General features: G+C 43.2%; 1 protein-coding gene across 1 annotated transcript in view; it reads right to left on the bottom strand.

Moving 5' to 3' along the window:
* LOC146784501 (zinc metalloproteinase-disintegrin-like VLAIP-B) overlaps positions 1 to 21,530 on the bottom strand; it is a 3,966,015-nt gene that overhangs the window by 788,375 nt on the left and 3,156,110 nt on the right. The window lies entirely within an intron of this gene.

Raw genomic sequence — 21,530 nt, forward strand, 5'->3', positions numbered from 1 at the left:
ATTTTATTTATGTTAAAAATATGTTTGTTTTGAAAACATTGTAAAAATAATTAATATTAATATTTTACATATTAATATTAATAAAAAAGGCATAACATGTTTGTACTACAAATATTAAAATGTTTATATATGAAAATATTTGCCAAAAGTTTTGTATAAAGATTTACAAAACCTATTGCTATGTTAAATTTAATTTAAAACACTACATTGTACAACATTATTAATAATATTTTTAATTTACTAAAAAATGTTAGAAAATATACTAAGGTGCCGATCACGATCCGTTAAAAACCGCGTACGAACCGTCGGTCGGAGCGAATTCCCCGTCCGACTCGTACCCGGTTGTAAAACTTTACAAACATGGAATTACGATTCGCACGGAAACACCATTTCCGTACGAATCGTAAAAAACACCGACCGACGAAAATATACATACGAATGTGATCCGGGAATGCTGAGACGTGACGTCGGGACGCTTTCAGGCAGCGTTTCACGAACCAGGAATCACGATTCGAACCGACAGCAGTCCGGACGGCAATATTTTCACGGCACCCAAAAAGTGCCGCAAAAGCGAAGTACGGCGCGAATCGACCAGAGTAGGTGGCCCGGTACGCGCCGACCCCCCCCCAGCCCCCGTAGGTGCGCGCCGACCCCCCCCAGCCCCCGTAGGTACGCGCCGACCCCCCCCCAGCCCCCGTAGGTACGCGCCGACCCCCCCCCCAGCCCCCGTAGGTACGCGCCGACCCCCCCCCAGCCCCCGTAGGTACGCGCCGACCCCCCCTGTGTGTACACCCGTGTACGGTGCGTACCCCCCGTGTACGCTCGAGTCGAACCCCCCCGTGTACGCTCGAGTCGAACCCCCCCGTGTACGCTCGAGTCGAACCCCCCCCGTGTACGCTCGAGTCGTACCCCCACCCGTGTATGTACGGTGCGTACCCCCCCGTGTACGCTCGAGTCGAACCCCCCCGTGTACGCTCGAGTCGGACCCCCCCGTGTACGCTCGAGTCGTACCCCCACCCGTGTATGTACGGTGCGTACCCCCCCGTGTACGCTCGAGTCGAACCCCCCCCGTGTACGCTCGAGTCGAACCCCCCCGTGTACGCTCGAGTCGAACCCCCCCCCGTGTACGCTCGAGTCGTACCCCCACCCGTGTATGTACGGTGCGTACCCCCCCGTGTACGCTCGAGTCGAACCCCCCCGTGTACGCTCGAGTCGGACCCCCCCGTGTACGCTCGAGTCGTACCCCCACCCGTGTATGTACGGTGCGTACCCCCAGCGCTACGCGCTGGGGGTACGCACCGTACATACACGGGTGGGGGTACGACTCGAACGTACACGGGGGGGTCCGACTCGAGCGTACACGGGGGGTTCGACTCGAGCGTACACGGGGGGGTACGCACCGTACATACACGGGTGGGGGTACGACTCGAGCGTACACGGGGGGGGTTCGACTCGAGCGTACACGGGGGGGTTCGACTCGAGCGTACACGGGGGGGTACGCACCGTACATACACGGGTGGGGGTACGACTCGAGCGTACACGGGGGGGTCCGACTCGAGCGTACACGGGGGGTTCGACTCGAGCGTACACGGGGGGGGTTCGACTCGAGCGTACACGGGGGGGTTCGACTCGAGCGTACACGGGGGTACGCACCGTACATACACGGGTGGGGGTACGACTCGAACGTACACGGGGGGGTCCGACTCGAGCGTACACGGGGGGGTTCGACTCGAGCGTACACGGGGGGTACGCACCGTACATACACGGGTGGGGGTACGACTCGAGCGTACACGGGGGGGTTCGACTCGAGCGTACACGGGGGGTACGCACCGTACACGGGTGTACACACAGGGGGGGTCGGCGCGTACCTACGGGGGCTGGGGGGGGTCGGCGCGTACCTACGGGGGCTGGGGGGGGGTCGGCGCGTACCTACGGGGGCTGGGGGGGGTCGGCGCGTACCTACGGGGGCTGGGGGGGGGGTCGGCGCGTACCTACGGGGGCTGGGGGGGGGGTCGGCGCGTACCTACGGGGGCTGGGGGGGGTCGGCGCGTACCTACGGGGGCTGGGGGGGGGGTCGGCGCGTACCTACGGGGGCTGGGGGGGGTCGGCGCGTACCTACGGGGGCTGGGGGGGGGTCGGCGCGTACCTACGGGGGCTGGGGGGGGTACGGCACGTACCGGGCACCTGTTTGGACGTCTCCATGGTTGTTATGGGAGTTCGGTGCGGACGGTCTTTTCACCATACGGTTGTACATTCGGACGCCCGGGATGGATCGTGATTCCCCGGTCGGAGTTCACCTTTCACGTTTGTACGGTGAATCGTCCGAGGACGTGTCGGACACATTTTCCGACCCGAGGACGTGTGGGGAAATATTCCCAGTGCGGTTCGTATGGACTTTTTACCATGCGAATCGTGATTGCCAGTTCGTACGGCACTTGTACGATTCGTACGGTAAAAAGACCCGATACGAGTCGTACGGGGACATTTTTTACCGGATCGTGATCGGCACCCATATGTACATAAAATTTGTTCTCACCTATATTCAATATGTTTGAATTTAATTACAATGTAAATAATGCTATTTCTGAATGATCTTACTCAAATGAATAAACAATAACAAATTTAAAAAACTACAATAAAAACCATGTTCTTGTCTTATTAATTGTGTTTCTCTGATTATTAATATTGATCTTCTATTATGAATATTTAACATATAGAATATTTTTTTTATAAAAAAATAAAAATCAATAAATATTATAAAATTACAGAATGCCATTACCCATTATTCCAATACAAAATATTCATATATTTTTCCTAATAATAATATTAAAGATTCCAAACATATCACATTAAAACTTTACATGTATTTATTATCCTAAACTATAAATATTGAATTAATTAGTACAAATCCAATATATAATAATAAAATACAAATATTATTCACTTTTATATATTTTTATTATTGCTATATTAATGTAATTTAATTTCATTAAATACCATACAGATTAGAGTAGTTGCTGGACACTGACCATAAATAATTTACTATTCCCACTCCAGTCTATAATAAATTAAAGTAGGTGCTGGACAGTGACCATAAATAATTTACTATTACCACTCCAGTCTATAATAAATTAGAGTAGGTGCTGGACACTGACCATAAATAATTTACTATTCCCACTCCAGTCTATAAAAAATTAGAGTAGGTGCTGGACAGTGACCATAAATAATTTACTATTCCCACTCCAGTCTATAATAAATTAGAGTAGGTGCTGGACACTAACCATAAAAAATTTACTATTCCCACTCCAGTCTATAATAAATTAGAGTAGGTGCTGGACACTGACCATAAATAATTTACTATTCCCACTCCAGTCTATAAAAAATTAGAGTAGGTGCTGGACAGTGACCATAAATAATTTACTATTACCACTCCAGTCTATAATAAATTAGAATAGGTGCTGGACACTGACCATAAATAATTTACTATTCCCACTCCAGTCTATAATAAATTAGAGTAGGAGCTGGACACTAACCATAAATAATTTACTATTCCCACTCCAGTCTATAAAAAATTAGAGTAGGTGCTGGACAGTGACCATAAATAATTTACTATTCCCACTCCAGTCTATAATAAATTAGAGTAGGTGCTGGACACTAACCATAAATAATTTACTATTCCCACTCCAGTCTATAATAAATTAGAGTAGGTGCTGGACACTGACCATAAATAATTTACTATTCCCACTCCAGTCTATAAAAAATTAGAGTAGGTGCTGGACACTGACCATAAATAATTTACTATTCCCAGTCCAGTCTATAATAAATTAAAGTAGGTGCTGGACAGTGACCATAAATAATTTACTATTCCCACTCCATTCTACAATAAATTAAAGTAGGTGCTGGACAGTGACCATAAAGAATTTACTATTCCCACTCCAGTCTATAATAAATTAGAGTAGGTGCTGGACACTAACCATAAATAATTTACTATTCCCACTCCAGTCTATAAAAAATTAAAGTAGGTGCTGGACAGTGACCATAAATAATTTACTATTCCCACTCCAGTCTATAATAAATTAGAGTAGGTGCTGGACACTGGCCATAAATAATTTACTATTCCCACTCCAGTCTATAAAAAATTAAAATACATGCTGGACACTGACCAAAAATAATTTACTATTCCCACTCCAGTCTATAATAAATTAAAGTAGATGCTTGACACTGACCATAAATAATTTACTATTCCCACTCCAGTCTATAAGAAATCAAAGTAGGTGCTGCACACTGACCATAAATAATGTACTATTCCCACTCCAATCTATATTGAATTAGGGTTACTATATATTTTTGATTTTTTAAAACAATTACTAATTTGTAAACACTACCCACCCTTATCCCCTATAAATCCTACATCACTCTTATTAAATGAATTATCTTCTTAAAATTGTTAAATGTTAATTCAAAGAACATTTCTAAATGTAAATTATTTTTTATTAATATTAAATTTTTTATATATTTCGAAAACACACGCCACCCTTATGCCCTATAACCCCAAAATACCACTTATGACATTTATTTTATTATTAAAATGATTAAAATTAACTTTTATTACCAAATTAGAAATTTCCATTATTTTTTTCAAATATAAAATATTACATATATTTCGAAAGCACTCCCCACCCTTATCCCCTATAAGCCCCAATTCCCACTTATTACATTTATTTTATTAGTAATTTTTTTTATTTTAAATTTTAATACCAAAATTAAATTTTCCTATTTTTTTTATAAAATATTAAATATTTTTCAAAAACACTCCCCACCCTTATCCCCTATAACCCCAAAATCCCACTTATTAAATGTATTTTATTAGTAAAATGTTTAATTGTAAATTTTAATACCAAAATTTAAATGTAATTTTTTTGTAATTCAATATTAACTAATAAATATATATCTAAAACACTCCCCACCCTTATCCCCTATAACCCCAAAATCCCACTTATTACATTTATTTTATTATTAGAATTTTCACATTTAAATTTTAAAAACTTATTTGAATTTTTTTTATTTGTAAATATAATATTTCAAAAATTATATCATAAATTATTAAATTTTATTAGTAAAATTTTTCATTGTACATTTTCAGACCAAAATTGAAATTTCATTTTTTTAAATTCAATATTAAATATTAAATATATATCTAAAACACTCCCCACCCTTATCCCCTATAACCCCAAAATCCCACTTATTACATTTATTTAATTATTACAATTTTCACATTTAAATTTTAAAAACAAATTCGAATTTTTTTTTTTGTTTTTAAATATAATATTTCAAAAATTATATCCTAAAATATTAAATTTAATATTTATTTCAAAAACACTCCCCACCCTTAACCCCTATATACACAACATCCCACTAAAACATTTTTTTTTCAGAATTAAAATTTAAATATTACAATTTTTTACAAAATTTAAATTCAAATTCTACAAAAATGTATTACAATATTTTATTTCAAATATATATTTTTAAAACACTCCCCACCCTTATCCCCTATAAACCCAACATCCCGCTCCTAAAATTACATATCAAAATTAAAAAAATTATATTAATAATATTTCAAAAATTATATCCTAAAATATTAAATTTAATATTTATTTCCAAAACACTCCCCACCCTTAACCCCTATATACACAACATCCCACTAAAAAATTTTTTTTTCATAATTAAAATTTAAATATTACAATTTTGTTCAAAATTTAAATTCAAATTCTACAAAAATGTATTAAAATATTTTATTTCAAATATATATTTTTAAAACACTCCCCACCCTTATCCCCTATAAACCCAACATCCCGCTCCTAAAATTATATATCAAAATTAATAAAATTATATTAATAGAAACAAAATTGTTATTTTTAATACACTTAAATAAACATTTGCTGACACTTCTAAACAATAATTTTTAACAAATCACAAAATGACTTAATACTATCCTTTTTCGATATTTTTACTACACGATATTATGTCTTTCGATATACTATACCTCGATATTTTACTACACATAACAATCTCGACATTTTTTACATCGATATTAATGACAGAGATATATTGTTCCATCGATATTTTGACTTCGATATTTCTGTATATCGATATTACATTTCCGATATTTTGTCTACTCACCGGTATTTGGTTAGTGTAGGGGGTCGTGTTGGGGGTAGTGTTTTACGGTTTATGGCAGCGCAGTGGTGTTTGGGTAGGGTAGGGGGCGTGCTGGGGTGGTGTTTTAGGGTTTTGGGTAGTACAGTGGTGTTTGGTTAGTGTAGGGGGTCGTGCTGGGGGTAGTGTTTTAGGGTTTATGGTAGCGCAGTGGTGTTTGTGTAGTGTAGGGGGTCTTACTGGGGGTAGTGTTGTAGGGTTTAGCGTAGTGCAGCAGTGTTTGGGTAGTGCAGAGGGTCGTTCTGGGGGTAGATTTAGGGTTTAGGGTAGTGCAGTGGTGTTTGTGTAGGGTAGGGGGTAGTGTTTTAGGGTTTAGGGTAGTGCAGTGGTATTTGTGTAGTTTAGGGGGTCATGTTGAGGGTAGTGTTTTAGATTTTAGGGTAGTGCAGTGGTGTTTTTGTAGTATAGGGGTTGTGTTTTAGTGTTTAGGGAAGTGCAGTTGTGTTTGGGTAGTGTAGGGGTTCGTGTTTTAGGGTTTAGGGTAGTGCAGTGGTGTTTGGGTAATGTAGGGGGTCCTGCTGGTGGTAGTGTTTTAGGGTTTAGAGTAGTGCAGTGGTGTTTGTGTAGTGTAGGGGTAGTGGTTTAGGGTTTAGGGTAGTGCAGTGGTGTTTGTGTAGTATAGAAGGCCGTGTTTTAGGGTTTAGGGTAGTGCAGGTGTGTTTGGGTAGTGTAGGGGGTCATGCTGCGGTTAGGTTTTTAGTGTTTAGGGTAGTGCAGTGGTGTTTGGGTAGTGTAGGGGTAGTGGTTTAGGGTTTAGGGTAGTGCAGTGGTGTTTATGTAGTATAGAAGGCCGTGTTTTAGGGTTTAGGGTAGTGCAGTTGTGTTTGGGTAGTGTAGGGGGTCATGCTGGGGGTAGGTTTTTAGTGTTTAGGGTAGTGCAGTGGTGTTTGGGTAGTGTAGGGGCCATGCTGGTGGTAGTGTTTTAAGGTTTATGATAGTGCAGTCGTGTTTGTGTAGTGTAGGGGGTCATACTAGGGGTAGTGTTTTAGGGTTTGGTGTAGAGCAGTGGTGTTTGTGTAGTATAGAGGGTCGTGTTTTAGGGTTTAGGTAGTGCAGTGGTGTTTGGGTAGTGTAGGGGCCGTGCTGGTGGTAGTGTTTTAAGGTTTATGGTAGTGCAGTGGTGTTTGTGTAGTGTAGGGGTCATGCTGGGGTAGATTTAGGGTTTAGGGTAGTGCAGTTGTGTTTGGGTAGTGTAGGGGATCGTCATGCTGGGGGTATTGTTTTAGGGTTTAGGGTAGTGCAGTGGTTGGTTAGTGTAGGGGGTCGTGCTGGTGGTAGTGTTTTAGGGTTTAGAGTAGTGCAGTGGTGTTTGTGTATTGTAGGGGGTAGTGTTTTAGGGTTTAGGGTAGTGCAGTGGTGTTTGTGTAGTGTATGGGGTCATGCTGGGGGAAGTGTTTAAGGGTTTAGGGTAGCGCAGTGGTGTTTGGGTAGTGTAGGGGGTTGTGCTGGGGTACTGTTTAGTTTAGCGCAGTGGTGTTTGGGTAGTGTAGGGGGTCATGCTGGAGGTAGTGTTTTACGGTTTAGGTAGCGCAGTGGTGTTAGTGTAGTGTAGGGGGTCATTCTGGGGGTAGTGTTTTAGGGTTTAGGGTAGTGCAGTGGTGTTTGGGTAGTGTAGGGAGTCGTGCTGGGGTTAGATTTAGGGTTTAGGGTAGCACAGTGGTGTTTAGGTAGTGTAGGCGGTCATGCTGGGGGTAGTGTTTTAGGGTTTATGGTACCGCAGTGGTGTTTGGGTAGTGTAGGGGGGCATGCTGGGGGTAGTGTTCTGGGGTTTAGGGTGGTGCAGTGGTGTTTGGGTAGTCTAGGGGTCATGCAGGTGGTGGACTTTTAGGGTTTAGGGTAGTGCAGTGGTGTTTGTGTAGTGTAGGGGGTCATGCTGGGGGTAGTGTTTTAGGGTTTAGGGTAGTGCAGTGGTGTTTGGGTAGTGTAGGGGATTGTCGTGCTGGGGGTATTGTTTTAGGGTTTAGGGTAGTGCAGTGATGTTTGATTAGTGTAGGGGGTTGTGTTGGGGTAGTGTTATAGGGTTTAGGGTAGAGCAGTGGTGTTTGGGTAGTGTAGGGGGCGTGCTGAGGTGGTGTTTTAGGGTTTTGTGTAGTACAGTGGTGTTTGGGTAGTGTAGGGGATCATGCTGGGGTATTGTTTTAGTGTTTAGGGTAGTGCAGTGGTATTTGTGTAATCTGTAGTGCATGCGCAGTGGTATTTGGTTAGTGTAGGGGGTCGTGCTGGGGATAGTGTTTTAGGGTTTATGGTAGCACAGTGGTGTTTTGGTCGTGTAGGGGGTCGTGCTGGAGGTAGTGTTTTAGGGTTTAAGGTAGCACAGTGGTGTTTGGGTAATGTAGGGGGTAGTGCTGGGGGTAGTGTTTTAGGGTTTAGGGTAGCGCAGTGGTGTTTGTGTAGTGTAGGGGGTAGTGCTGGGGGTAGTGTTTTAGGGTTTAGGGTAGCGCAGTGGTGTTTGTGTAGTGCAGGTGGTCATACTGGGGGTAGTGTTTTAGGGTTTAGCGTAGTGCAGTGGTGTTTGGGTAGTGCAGAGGGTCGTTCCAGGGGTAGATTTAGGGTTTAGGGTAGTGCAGTGGTGTTTGTGTAGGGTAGGGGGTAGTGTTTTAGGGTTTAGGGTAGTGCAGTGGTATTTGTGTAGTTTAGAGGGTCATGTTGGGGGTAGTGTTTTAGATTTTAGGGTAGTGCAGTGGTGTTTTTGTAGTGTAGGGGTTGTGTTTTAGGGTTTAGGGAAGTGCAGTTGTGTTTTGGTAGTGTAGGGGTTCGTGTTTTAGGGTTTAGGGTAGTGCAGTGGTGTTTGGGTAATGTAGGGGGTCCTGCTGGTGGTAGTGTTTTAGGGTTTAGAGTAGTGCAGTGGTGTTTGTGTAGTGTAGGAGTAGTGGTTTAGGGTTTAGGGTAGTGCAGTGGGGTTTGTGTGGTATAGAAGGCCGTGTTTTAGGGTTTAGGGTAGTGCAGTTGTATTTGGGTAGTGTAGGGGGTCATGCTGGGGGTAGGTTTTTAGTGTTTAGGGTAGTGCAGTGGTGTTTGGGTAGTGTAGGGGTCGTGGTGGCGGTAGTGTTTTAAGGTTTATGGTAGTGCAGTCGTGTTTGTGTATTGTAGGGGGTCATACTAGGGGTAGTGTTTTAGGGTTTGGTGTAGAGGAGTGGTGTTTGTGTAGTATAGATTGTTGTGTTTTAGGGTTTAGGGTAGTGCAGTGGTGTTTGGGTAGTGTAGGGGTCGTGCTGGTGGTAGTGTTTTAAGGTTTATGGTAGTGCAGTGGTGTTTGTGTAGTGTAGGGGGTCATGCTGGGGTAGATTTAGGGTTTAGGGTAGTGCACTTGTGTTTGGGTAGTGTAGGGGATCGTCGTGCTGGGGGTATTGTTTTAGGGTTTAGGGTAGTGCAGTGATGTTTGATTAGTGTAGGGGGTTGCGCTGGGGTAGTGTGTTAGGGTTTAGGGTAGTACAGTAGTGTTTGGGTAGTGTAGGGGGTCATGCTGGGGTATTGTTTTAGTGTTTAGTGTAGTGCAGTGGTGTTTGTGTAGTGCGTAGCACATGCGCTGCATTGCTAGGCGAGACCTAAAATGCATTGCACCAAGATGGCTGCCAACACTTCCTGGATGGAAGTGTTGGCAGTCAATTAGAGCCAAGCTTGTGCTTGTGTAGTTAGGTCCCGCCCAGATATATAAAGATTTTTGTCCTTTAATATCTCAAAAACTACTGAAAGGATTTACACCATTTAAAAAAAAGGACACTTTCTGAACCAAGGGCTACCTTTTTGCCAAACTTGGTGTAATTCCGTTCAGCAGTTCAAGCTGTAGCCGTGTCTAAAGTTTCCTATGTAAAATAACATGGAAAAAACACGTTTTGGGACCCCCCTTTTTTCTCGGCCCCTGTTGGCAAATCACCCCCTCAGGATAGGAGTTGACCGGAGCGGGCCATAAGTTTTGAAAATTTCGCTAAGATTCGTCAACCGGCACCAAAGTTATTTGGAAAACAAAAAACGCTTTTCCTATGGAAACTATGTTCTAACTATAACTATCTAACTATCTACTGGCGACCGCCAGTAGATAATATACATACATACATATATATATCTATATATCTATATATATATATATACACATATATATATACATATATATATATACATATATATCATATATATCATGTGATCAAGGCCTCCTGTAGGCCGAAACGCGTCATGGCGGCTGTGTAAAGTTCTTGTCCGAATAAAGACTTACAGCACTTACTTTGGGTCCGTGTTCGTCTCTGCGCTTCGATGCTTCGATGCTGCGCGTTGGAGGAGGCGATTCTTGGTGACATATATATATATATATATATATATATATATATATATATATATATATATATATATATATATATATATATATATATCCAGACGAAACTCCTCGAAGCAGAGGACACACAGGGGAATCCTTGAGAAGCTCTTTATTGGACCATCAGGGCATAATGCACCTCGGCGTGGGGGGTATATATATTGTTTGTTTGAATGTATTGTGTTGTATTTAAGATAACAGGTTTGAATCTCATTACATTTCACAAAATGTGGTGGTGCATTTAAGTGTTTGTATACCAAATAAAAAATGACATATGTGCTTCATATAGTAAATGTCTGTTCTCTTTTTACTGCAGATTTTCACTAGGTATGTTCAAGTTACAACTTGAACAAAATGTGTTTTATTGAAAGAACTACAACTACCATGAATTTTGTATTTTGTCCTTTTCTTGTCATGTAATTTAATTGATGTAATTAGTTTTACAAATCAAAGTTACTTGACCTAAAAATTATAGGGCAAGTACATTTGTATGCTGAATATAAGTGGTATATGTGAAAACATTTACTCTGAAATGTTTATATGATAACTAATGCTAAACATCCTTCTAAGGTGTGCAAATGTCTGTTTTTTTATTTCGGCAGATAGGTTTTGGAATGGTCAATTTCACATTTCTCCTTTCTAATGTGCTGTGTTGAATGGTTGGTACATTTCATGTTTAGCTACAGTTGTATTTTTCATTTCAGGACATCTTACCTGGTTAATTCATTTTCCCTTTTAGATTGTATCTTTTGCTTAAAAGAAAAACTCATTGGATGTGTATTCCACACCTTTACAGCGTATTCATTTTTTTACATACATAATATGTCCACCAGCCAGAATGCCTAGCCAAATTTCTGTCACTGAGGAAAACCTCAGCTCCTGTTCAGGATCAAACCTCCAGGGAGGACTCCACTCCTGAATGTCCAGATGAACAGGAGTAGCCTTGTCCATCTGGTCTGTTTTCACTTTGCTGTGACTCTGACTTGATTTTTTCAAACAAGATACATGGAGAATATGATTTTTCAAAGCTGATCTAGTTTCTGTCCTAGTAGGGAAACCGAGACCGTAATTATCAAAATTCAAATGGGCATTCTAACTGCAGCTGACCCAACTGACACAGCCTCGTTAACCCTACAGGATTTATCAGCCATCTTAAACACCTAAATTACAAAACCCTGCTAGAGAGAGTGTGGAGTGTGATGGGATTGTCAGACATGTATAATCATTAGCAACAGCGGCTCCTCTGCAGCAGGAAAACCGGTGCGGCCATTGGTACATTTCTGACTCGCGTTTGGTAGTGCAGCATACTCACCATCTTACCTCCCACTGGTACTCGCTGTGCAAATGAGCATCCGGACTGTGAAAGATAGCACCCTAAAAGCGATTGGCAGTTCTTCCATGAGCTGTTCACAAAAGCAGATCCACCCTGGAGGCACCATGCATTCCAGTATTGGCGAGGATACGGAGGTGGGCACAGTCATTCTGATTGCCATTGCAGCCGAGATACGGAAAGGACAATTCTGCATCCATCATCCATCCTTTGATTCATTCATCGTTGATTCATTCATCCCCAGGCCCTTGCCAGAGCTGGCACAGCCCCTTCTTCTAAGCACCTGAATACCCTCCCGGGTGGGATGATCACTATACAAATATACATAACATACCTTAGTACACCATAGCACAGCACAGCATAACATAACATAGCATGTCATGACATAACAAAGCATAACAAAGCATTACATCACTCATGTAAACTTTTCTGATCACAGGTGACACTCATCAATCATTTGCAAAGACCGTCCTTATTATACACTGTAGCACCACCTGCACAGCTCTACTCCTTCCCTGGGCTTATCTGCGCTGAGAATGCCCCCTTGCACCCTATCTGACCCGAACTAGCTGTACTGTTTATTTCAGCCAAGTACATATCAGCGTTTTAAATCAAGGTGATGACAAAACTAGGTGATTGTAGGACATTAGTTGGATATTTACATTTTGTGATCAACAAAGAAACAAGTCCCTGTAGGAAGGTGGAATCTGACTGTATGGTTACCCCCACTTTTTGCCTGGGGTCTGGCTGGTTTTTGACTTAGTTTGACTGGGATCCTGCTAATCAGGACCCCAGTCTATGGTATCCTATATGCCCACGGCATAGGTACCCCAGAGGCCTCTCAGAGGCTGCAGCATGTATTATGCCGCCCCTGGAAGACCATTCAAAATGACACAACAGGTCTGCTACTGCAGCCTGCGTAAGGTGGTGTATGCACTCCTTACTTAGATGTAGGTTTCCTATATCCATCCATATCACTGCACATATAAACCTATCAGTCACCCCTATGGCAAGCCTTAACAATCCTGAAGGCAGGGTGCTGGGTTTTATGTGAGAGGGTACCCATGCATGAGCAGAGCCTCTTTGCAGCCTTCAGAACCTATTCTTCGGGGTTGTTTGTGATGCAGCCAACCATGTACTCTTAAGTACATTATAACCTTGCAGTAAATGCTAACTTTAAAACGGCTGCATGGAAACATGTTGTGTTTGGTGTAAAACACCTTGGAATCATATCTCCCCATCAGTAACTGGCGGGGGAGGTATGATTCCACCCTCCTAGAGGGAGAAATATGACAACACGGGTACACCCGGTACCAGCTACACAGAAACTAGGCATCACAAAATGGATGCTGCCAGCCACAGACACGAGTCTGCCCTCCTGCTACAAGATGAAACTCTGGCAGGGAAGGCTGGACAATAGGTTTACTGTCCCAGGGAGGTGTGACCACCTCCCAGACAGGCTTTAGTGTATTGGGGCTGGGTGGGTGCACTCTGAGAGTGCTTTGATGTCTGCACTGGGGACACATTTGGTGTCCCTGTGCATAGTCCAGCTGAAACCGGTTGCCGAGGCTATCAGCCCCTGCTCTGGCGTGAAACTGGACTAAGGACATGGGTGTAGCCACCCCTCTGTCCTGACCCTCCCATAGGTAGGTCAACAGAGTTTTTCCCACCCCTTCCTTGGGTATAAAGTAGGAACCCCTGACTAAAGGATTTTAGATTTTACCTGGACTAAACTCTGCTAAAGAAACCAAGTATCCTTCGACGATCTACGCTTTGCTGGGCAACTGAAGAATCTCCCTTGGAGTAAAGGAGTTAATCCCCTGCAAGGCAGGCACGTTTAACGCATCTGACTGGTTTGCATCTCCAAAGCTCCTGAGGACTCTGAAGAATATTGCAACACAGGAGGTGGGTTCCCGAGGTCTTAAAGGTTGATCTGTGCCCACAGCAAGTCTGAGGCCCGTATCCCTTGTGGTGACCGTGCAACCCGAACCCCTGGACACCGCATCTGTTTGCAGAAGCACTAGCTTCCCGGTGACCCCTGAGGCTGTGCTTTGGGCTAATCGTATCCAGACCCTGAGCAGTGATTCCACCAAAGATTACTGGCCTACACTCCACGAGTGTTCCGTGGGTTGGTCTTCCTGATTCCTCTCGAGTTCCCTTTGCGACCCCTGGTCCATTGACATGTGGGTCCCTGAGAAGGGAACTTTAACTTTCTGTGGGCTTTCCTGGTTGCTCCAGACGTGCCCTGACTCTCCATCGCTTGTGGAGTCCCCAGGACCTTGCTGGTCCACACCGAAGCATCTTTTCTCCTACCGCGTGGGTTGCAGTTGCCAAGGCTTGTTGGTCTCCACAATCCGGACACCGACCCCCCAGCTCTTGACATCCTTCATGGGACAGCTCGCCTACGGAATGTGGTCATTGTCGACGTCCCCTGGTCCCCGTGGCAGCGGAGTCAATTTTCACTCTTCGCACCTGAAACACCCGACATCAGCGGGCATTCGTCTATCGTGCCACTGGTCACTGACTAGTGACCCAGACTCTGTCCCCTCTGCTTTCAGGTTCTTCTCAGCTCTGATCCAGGCTTGGATCACACTGGACACTTTTCCTCTTCACGGCAGCAGCACTTTGCAGCATCTCGCCATTGAAAACGACGACGATTCCTGACACCATTTGACACCTCTGCACCAGGCTTCCCTGGGTGAGGTAACACGAGTACCCCGGGGCTCACGTGGGTGCTGGCCTTAGAACCTTCTAAGTCTGTAAGGGTTTGCTCAAAGTCTTCTCCTAAGTGTCCTTAATCTTGAAAAATTCCAACTGTGACTTTCCCAGAGGATTGTACGGAGCTCGCGTCTGTGTTCTCACACTGCACCCGTCCGCCATGGATCCCCTGTGTCACTACCTTGGGTGGTTCCTTGGCGTCCCAGCGATTGTACATGCTCTAGGCACTGTGTCTAGTCAAGTCGGGGTTGATATACCACTTTCTTAATATATGGTTTGGTCTCCCCCTGGATCCCACTGTGTATTGTGCTATTTACTATCGTTCTAGTGCTTTAATATTGTGTATCTTTCTCTCTAATCTCATAAAGAAGTTAGTAGAGTGTGTTTAGTAATAAATACATATATTTTATATATATATACCTTGTATGGTTCTCCTTTCATTTGGTCATTCAAGAGGTTATAATCTGGTAAACCAAGCTGCTTTACATTTCTTCGAGACTTAGCCTGAAGGCTACTCTCCATAGCTACCACTAGGATAGCTTTCAATAAAGGTTGTCTTTAACCCAATCATCAATGAGGGTTGTTTGGACTGGTACAAGGTGCCCAAAATAACTAGTGGACAGCATATACCAGGCCAACTTCTCATAGGCCCTGTCCTACATATTGTGATAATAGTATGTTTTTTAAGCATTTCATACCGCACTAAACAGACAACCCAATTTAACCCTATCGATTTACTAAACTATGTGGTAGAAGACTGAGTGTGCATTTCGGGATTCAAATGTATCTCCTTCGACGTGCGGGACTTAAGCTCAGTAGATCATTGTGCATTTTACACAAGATTGTGCCATAGGGGATCACAATGCCTTTTCTATCCGCCTATTTACCCACCTCCGTCATCCTGCTGTGGGAAATTTACTCTTTACCTATTTCACTTTCCGAGAAACCTCAATTGCCAGTTATAATACAGCGAAAAATTGTCGCAAGTATGCTTTTTGAAGGAATTTCTTGATGTGTGGTGTATCTTGAGCAATTGGATGCACTATTTCATCTATTTCAACATTCACCATAGTGCAGTGTACTATTATCTGGGTAGTATAGGTCACACTGACCTCTCAGCTGTACAGTACCACATGACTGCTTGGGTGTCCACTCTGTGCAGAATCTCAAGTATTGTAATTACAAAAACAAGCACTTTATGTAGCACTTGATTTTTAGTTTTATAAAGCGCGAACTCGAACCAAAGGTATCAGAGCGCTTTACATGAGCACCAGTTGCGTTATAGACGGACACATTCATTTTATTAGGCACGGGGAGATTACGTGATTTGCCCAGAATCACAGAGTGTTGAGCTTCCCTACCGTGACGCGAACTCAGTTCCTCAGCTTAGAGGTCGACCGCTCTAGCCGTTAGGTGGTCACCACCATTCTGTCGCACTTCTGCAGTACTCTACATCACATTTTACTAATACCCAGTTTACAGTACTAAATTTGCTGATCAACGGGGAAGACTGAGCTCTCCTTGTCTTCATTCACACTTATAGGGTGCATTTCCAGCTGCGTGCGTTTAGCTCTCCATGCTGTCCTAAAATCATATAGTAAAACTTGCGGGTTGGCGGGGCCAGGGCCCCAAGCCACAGAAAATGATTACTCCATTTTTTGCACCTGCACACATACCAGGCATCAGATTGTTGTCCTCGCACTCGCATATTTAATGCAGCATAACGATGCAATTGATGTGCACCACAGGAATCTGTGGTTCACATCAATTGCATCGTTATGCCACATTAAATATGTGAGTGCGACCGGCTATGCTCATCATCATCTGGGGATTCATTTGCTTTCTGCTGGTAGGTGCAATTACCAGAGAATCAGCATTATTGTTAGTATTGTCTCGTTTCTGGTCCTTGTACTGCGCTGGGACGCCTCGTTGCTGTGGTAGCCATGCGCATTATAAATCTGTAATAATAATAATAAGGCTTTAACGGGCAAAAGTGAAGCTTTGTCCAGTTATTATCCTAATATTGCACCAACCATGCCGTTAACAGACGGACAGCCTCTTCACAGCTTCATCTCTTTTAAGGGTTTTTGAGGATTACGGCTTTGACTCACACAACAGCGGTGCAGACTAGAGCCAAGGTAATGATGAGGAGGATGCACTTGTTTAAAAAACGAATAAGCAATAGTAAGAGGGGCCCATATACTTGTTTGAATTAGGGTGCCCTAAAACATTGCTGGGCCACTGTCACCAATGCAGTGTGAATGTTGCTATGCCCACCTCATCATACCCTCCAACTTCCTTCCCTTGCCCCTGTGCCTCAGGCTCCAACCTCTTTGTGGAGGACTGACTGGTGCAGCCGCACCTGATGCTGACCTGGGGGGCAATGTGTAAAGACATAACCTATGGGTTTAATAGCACCTGCTGCAAAGTACCTTGTTTGTCCAGCAGCTTTCAGGCAACATTACAAATGCCAAGTTAACTCTGGTGGTAAATGTTCCTGCTGGAGAGAGATCAGAGTTTGGGCTAGTGACAGTTTTGACTCATCATAAAGTAGCAAAAAGGGTTAATATGTCTGCTTCAAAGAACATGTACCATGCAAATCACATAACTGTATTTTATGTGCATAGCTCAGTGGGTTACTGCTTTTGCCACAGAGATGTTTTTGTAGCCAGCAGTTCCTAAATTACAATCCTAATATAGCGCAATGACCAATAAACTGTCATCAAAGAGCTGCAGGCAAACTGCATGCTATAGGTTAGAACATTATTTTCCCCCCCAGTTTTTTCATTATCCAAATGCTGCTAAAAAAGGTTTGTTTGGGTAGACATATATTCCTAATAGTAAAGCCAACCCCAACCACTGAGGTAGATTTTAAATCCTGAGTTTGTGCTTCTCCAGAACACACAATCTTAAAATGTACTACTTACCAGTATGGATGATATGGGATTCGTACATCCTGCAATTCACATTGTCTAATTTATTATTTCCTATAAACTGATTTACACATGTATAATTCATCGTCTCCATATATAATGTGTGTGTGTTGTAAAGTGTTCACACAACCTACACTAGTATGAGTAGTGCTATAAAACAAATTAAATGCATGTGAGGGTGGCTATGCAGAGAAAAAGACCACTGTTGGAGGGTGTTGGCGAGGGATTCCACAGAGAAGGAGATGATGGGGTGTGCCAAAAAAGACTGTTGCTCCTGAGCCACCAGCGCTAAAGCGGGCTCTGCCATCTTAATGTCAAAATTTACTATTTGTACTCCTTTTCAAAGGGATTAAAGACTGGGCCCCTCAAATTCAAACCCTTGCTCTGAACCTTTGCACAATTGTTTGAAGTTGAGTGCGTTTTTAAATGTCTTTATAATATTTTATATTAAGAATAAATTGGTTCTATTAAAAATTCATGTTTCATGCTCGACATTTCATTTTTTAGTGTTCTCTGTAGTAATGTCTGTGATTTATGACTGGGTATCCTGGTAGTCCATAAGGCAATCATTTACTATGCTTTAAAAGTTAATACAATCTAATATGTAATGAAAAATGTGTTGAAAAATGCATTGTTTTGGCCTTTCTGTCTCCAAAATTTTCTTGGGGGAGAACCCCCCAAACTCCCCCTAGTAGTGGTTGCTCACTGCGCTTGCTCACTACACACCATATGGTGGCTGGTCTCACTTTTACTTTGTTCTCTCTGATTCACTACTCGTGTCTATTTTTGGTGCTCTCTGTAAGAATGTCTATAGGTACACACATGACTGGGTGGGTAACCTGGTGCTCTTTAAGGTCATCATCTATTATTTACTGTGCTGTGAAAGTTGATACAAATAAATATGTAATGAAAAATGTGCTGTAAAAAGCACCATTTTGGTCTGTCTTTTCCAGAATTTTCGAGGGGGGAGAACCCCCCCCTCAAGCCCCCCTAGTAGTGGTCCAGATAGCTCGCTGCACTCGCTCGCGACACGCCGGTCGGGGGCTGGTCTGGCAAAATTTGCCAGGGCTGCTTTCAGTTCCCAGTCGAGCCCTGATGACTGCCCACGCAATCTATGCAAATTGCAAAAGATGAGATCTAATCACTTCAATATATAAGATTGGTGTATCCACCAGTTAAATGGATATGGTACAAAGCAGGAACTTGTTAGCAGCTCATACTGTAAATTTTGGTGAATCCGACAGCACACCACTTCCAAGCCACTTTACCAGGAAAGGATTTACAATTGCTGGTCTTGATATTTAATTTTGAAGATAAAGACAGCTCTTCATTGTGTAGAACATCCAGCACACATGATACTGCCATGGTGTTTTTGCAAGACTGTGCCAATGAAGCAGCTGCTGGAAAGTAAGCTTTGTCAGCTGTTTGCATAAGCAAACAAAGCTGAAAACTTATAACCCAATTGCCTTGCTAACATGTGCAAAATCAATACAAGCCATCAACACATCAGAATATACCAGAAAATGTAAAAGTGGCTTAGGACATGGATCTTCTACCTGATGCTGCGGTCAACAAAGCTCATTTAACTGAATTTGTCATATCGCATATTTGGTGCGGACTGAAGGAAGAAGAAAAACCAGTTCCTCCATGGGCTATAATTCATACTCTGATCTTCCAGAATACCATGCCACTGAAGAAGGTTGGATTTTTACCAGTAATACCATCTCCAGTCACAAACTACGCAAGAGTATACACGGCTCTAAAACATTTCCGAAATATGCATGCTCATCTTGAAGACCAGCCTATCCTACCAATTTTCTGCAATGAAAATATTTTCAGTATTGTAGCTGACATTTTTATGAGCAATCCAGGGCAATTAGATGATCTTTATAAAATGATGGACATTTTCCACATGATAAAAGTTGTGTTGCGGTGTGCAAGAAGTTATCTCAGCGGATGTGGCATGGACTATGCACTTATTGAGGATGAAATCCCTAGAAGCAAAACTGTCCAGTCAGTATTGAGCGGAACCCATTATTTTAATTTGTTATAAGGTATGCTCATCATATCTGAGGTTATAGAAATATTGCATTGGAAAACTTTCTAGAACAGGATTGACAAATTAGGTTTTGCATATCTTTCCTCAGAAGTGAAGAAGGCACAGGGTGCACTTTATTCAAAAGACATAATGCAAAACCAGACAATATTCAATACACTATGTTCAAAATCAGAAAACATGAAAACCAAGTTTGTATAATTTGACTTAAAATGTGAATAAAAATCTGAACTTTGCAAGTACTGGGGAAAGGTTATACACATGATAGCTCCAGTGAAAAACGTGGTACATGCTGATCAAAAAGGTGATGGGGAGCTGCATGTGAAGACTGTGAAGTCACTGATTATTATGTTTCATAAATTCAATTGCATAAACTACCTGAGATATGGGTCCTAGTATTTGGAAAGGGTGAAGAAGTTAGAGTTGGAAAAACCATACCTCTACAGAAAATTAATCCAAAAACATTTTGTGGTGAAAGACAGAGAGGGACATTTCAATGTTGTGGCTCCAGATATGAAACTGGAACAGAAGATCCAGATCACAGAAAATCTGCAAGGGAATTTTTGGTCAGATGGTAGCTAGTTTACTATGAAGTCCTCTATGTGCAATGTTTTCGGAAAGAACATAAATTCAAAATTAATGGACCTTTGTGAAACTTTTCCTCTCTCAAACTTGTAGGAAAGAGGGGGGACAGACTGCACTCCTGAACGCCATTCAGGGGCTTAGTTACCATATGCAACAAAAGGTAGCATACCTAGAAGGCATTCATAGTGCTATGTCTGATATGCAGAGTGCATTTATACGACTAGCCTCCTCACTAAGCGCAGCCCCTCACCTAGCCCAAACTTGTGCCCTAATGCAGGCCCCTTCCCATCCCAAGTGCTGATTCCCAGCTCTGTACCAAGCACACTCACTCCTTTTTATGTACCCACTGTAATGACACAAGAAGCACACACACACATAAACACAAACACACCAAGAAACATAAGGGCAGGGGTGGAGGTGTACTCTGGAGATGCCAGAGGATACACAGAGGCTACTTTAGTTTCACTGGGCGAGGTGAATATCAAAGCCCTGGTGGCCTTGCCTCCAAGCTTGGAGAAGTATAGACAAAGATGAAAGATCAATGGGACTGAGGTAGAGGCTCAAGAAAAACAAGTGCCAGTGGCACTATGGTGGGAGCTAGACTATTTTCCCCAGACCTACTGTTGCCAAGTGTCAGCGACCAGGTTACCAATACTGACAATGGGACTAAGCTCCATCCAAAAGCCTTGGTAAGCTTAGAATGAAGAAGAGTTACTGGCCCAAAGAAGGTGGTTGTGCCCCCTGCCATCCCAGTGGAGTGTCTGTTGGGAAATGATCTTGAGGCTTCTGTATGAGCAGCGGTGAAGAGTAAGGCTCATGCAAAAATGCTGGGTCTGCCTGAGTGGGTGTGTACTACGACCAGAGCACAGGCAGCATATCAGGGAAGTCCTGGGAACATGGATCCTGAAACAGTCAAACAAGTGGCCCAAAGCAAGAAAAAGTGTAAGAAGTCTGCCAAGCCAGCTTCTGAGAGGTCACACGACCAGGGGGAGGCTTCTCCCGAGGGAGATGCCCTGATACCTGATGAAGGAACTCTGCAGATGGAGTCTGGCCTGACCTGGCAGAATTCTTAAGAGCAGGGGGGACCTCCAGGGAGCACCTATGCCAAGGGCAAAAGCTGTGCCCTACTCTTGAAGGCCTTAGGCAGCAAGCTGCAAGGTAAGAAGAAGGTGATGCCGGTGGCACCCAAAGGGTCTACTGGGAGGGTGGGCTTCTGTACTAAGGCCACGGACCCCAAACCAGGGGCAGCCAGGAGAGTGATGGTCTCCTAAATCTACAGAGAGTCCATCCTTACTTTGGCCCATCACAAACCCTTAGTGGGACATCTGGGACAACGCAAAACCTTGTTCAGGTTAGTTGCCCATTTTTATTGGCCCCAGAGTTCTG

Source organism: Triturus cristatus, chromosome 11 (genome assembly GCF_964204655.1).
Source record: "Triturus cristatus chromosome 11, aTriCri1.1, whole genome shotgun sequence".
NCBI lineage: Eukaryota > Metazoa > Chordata > Amphibia > Caudata > Salamandridae > Triturus > Triturus cristatus.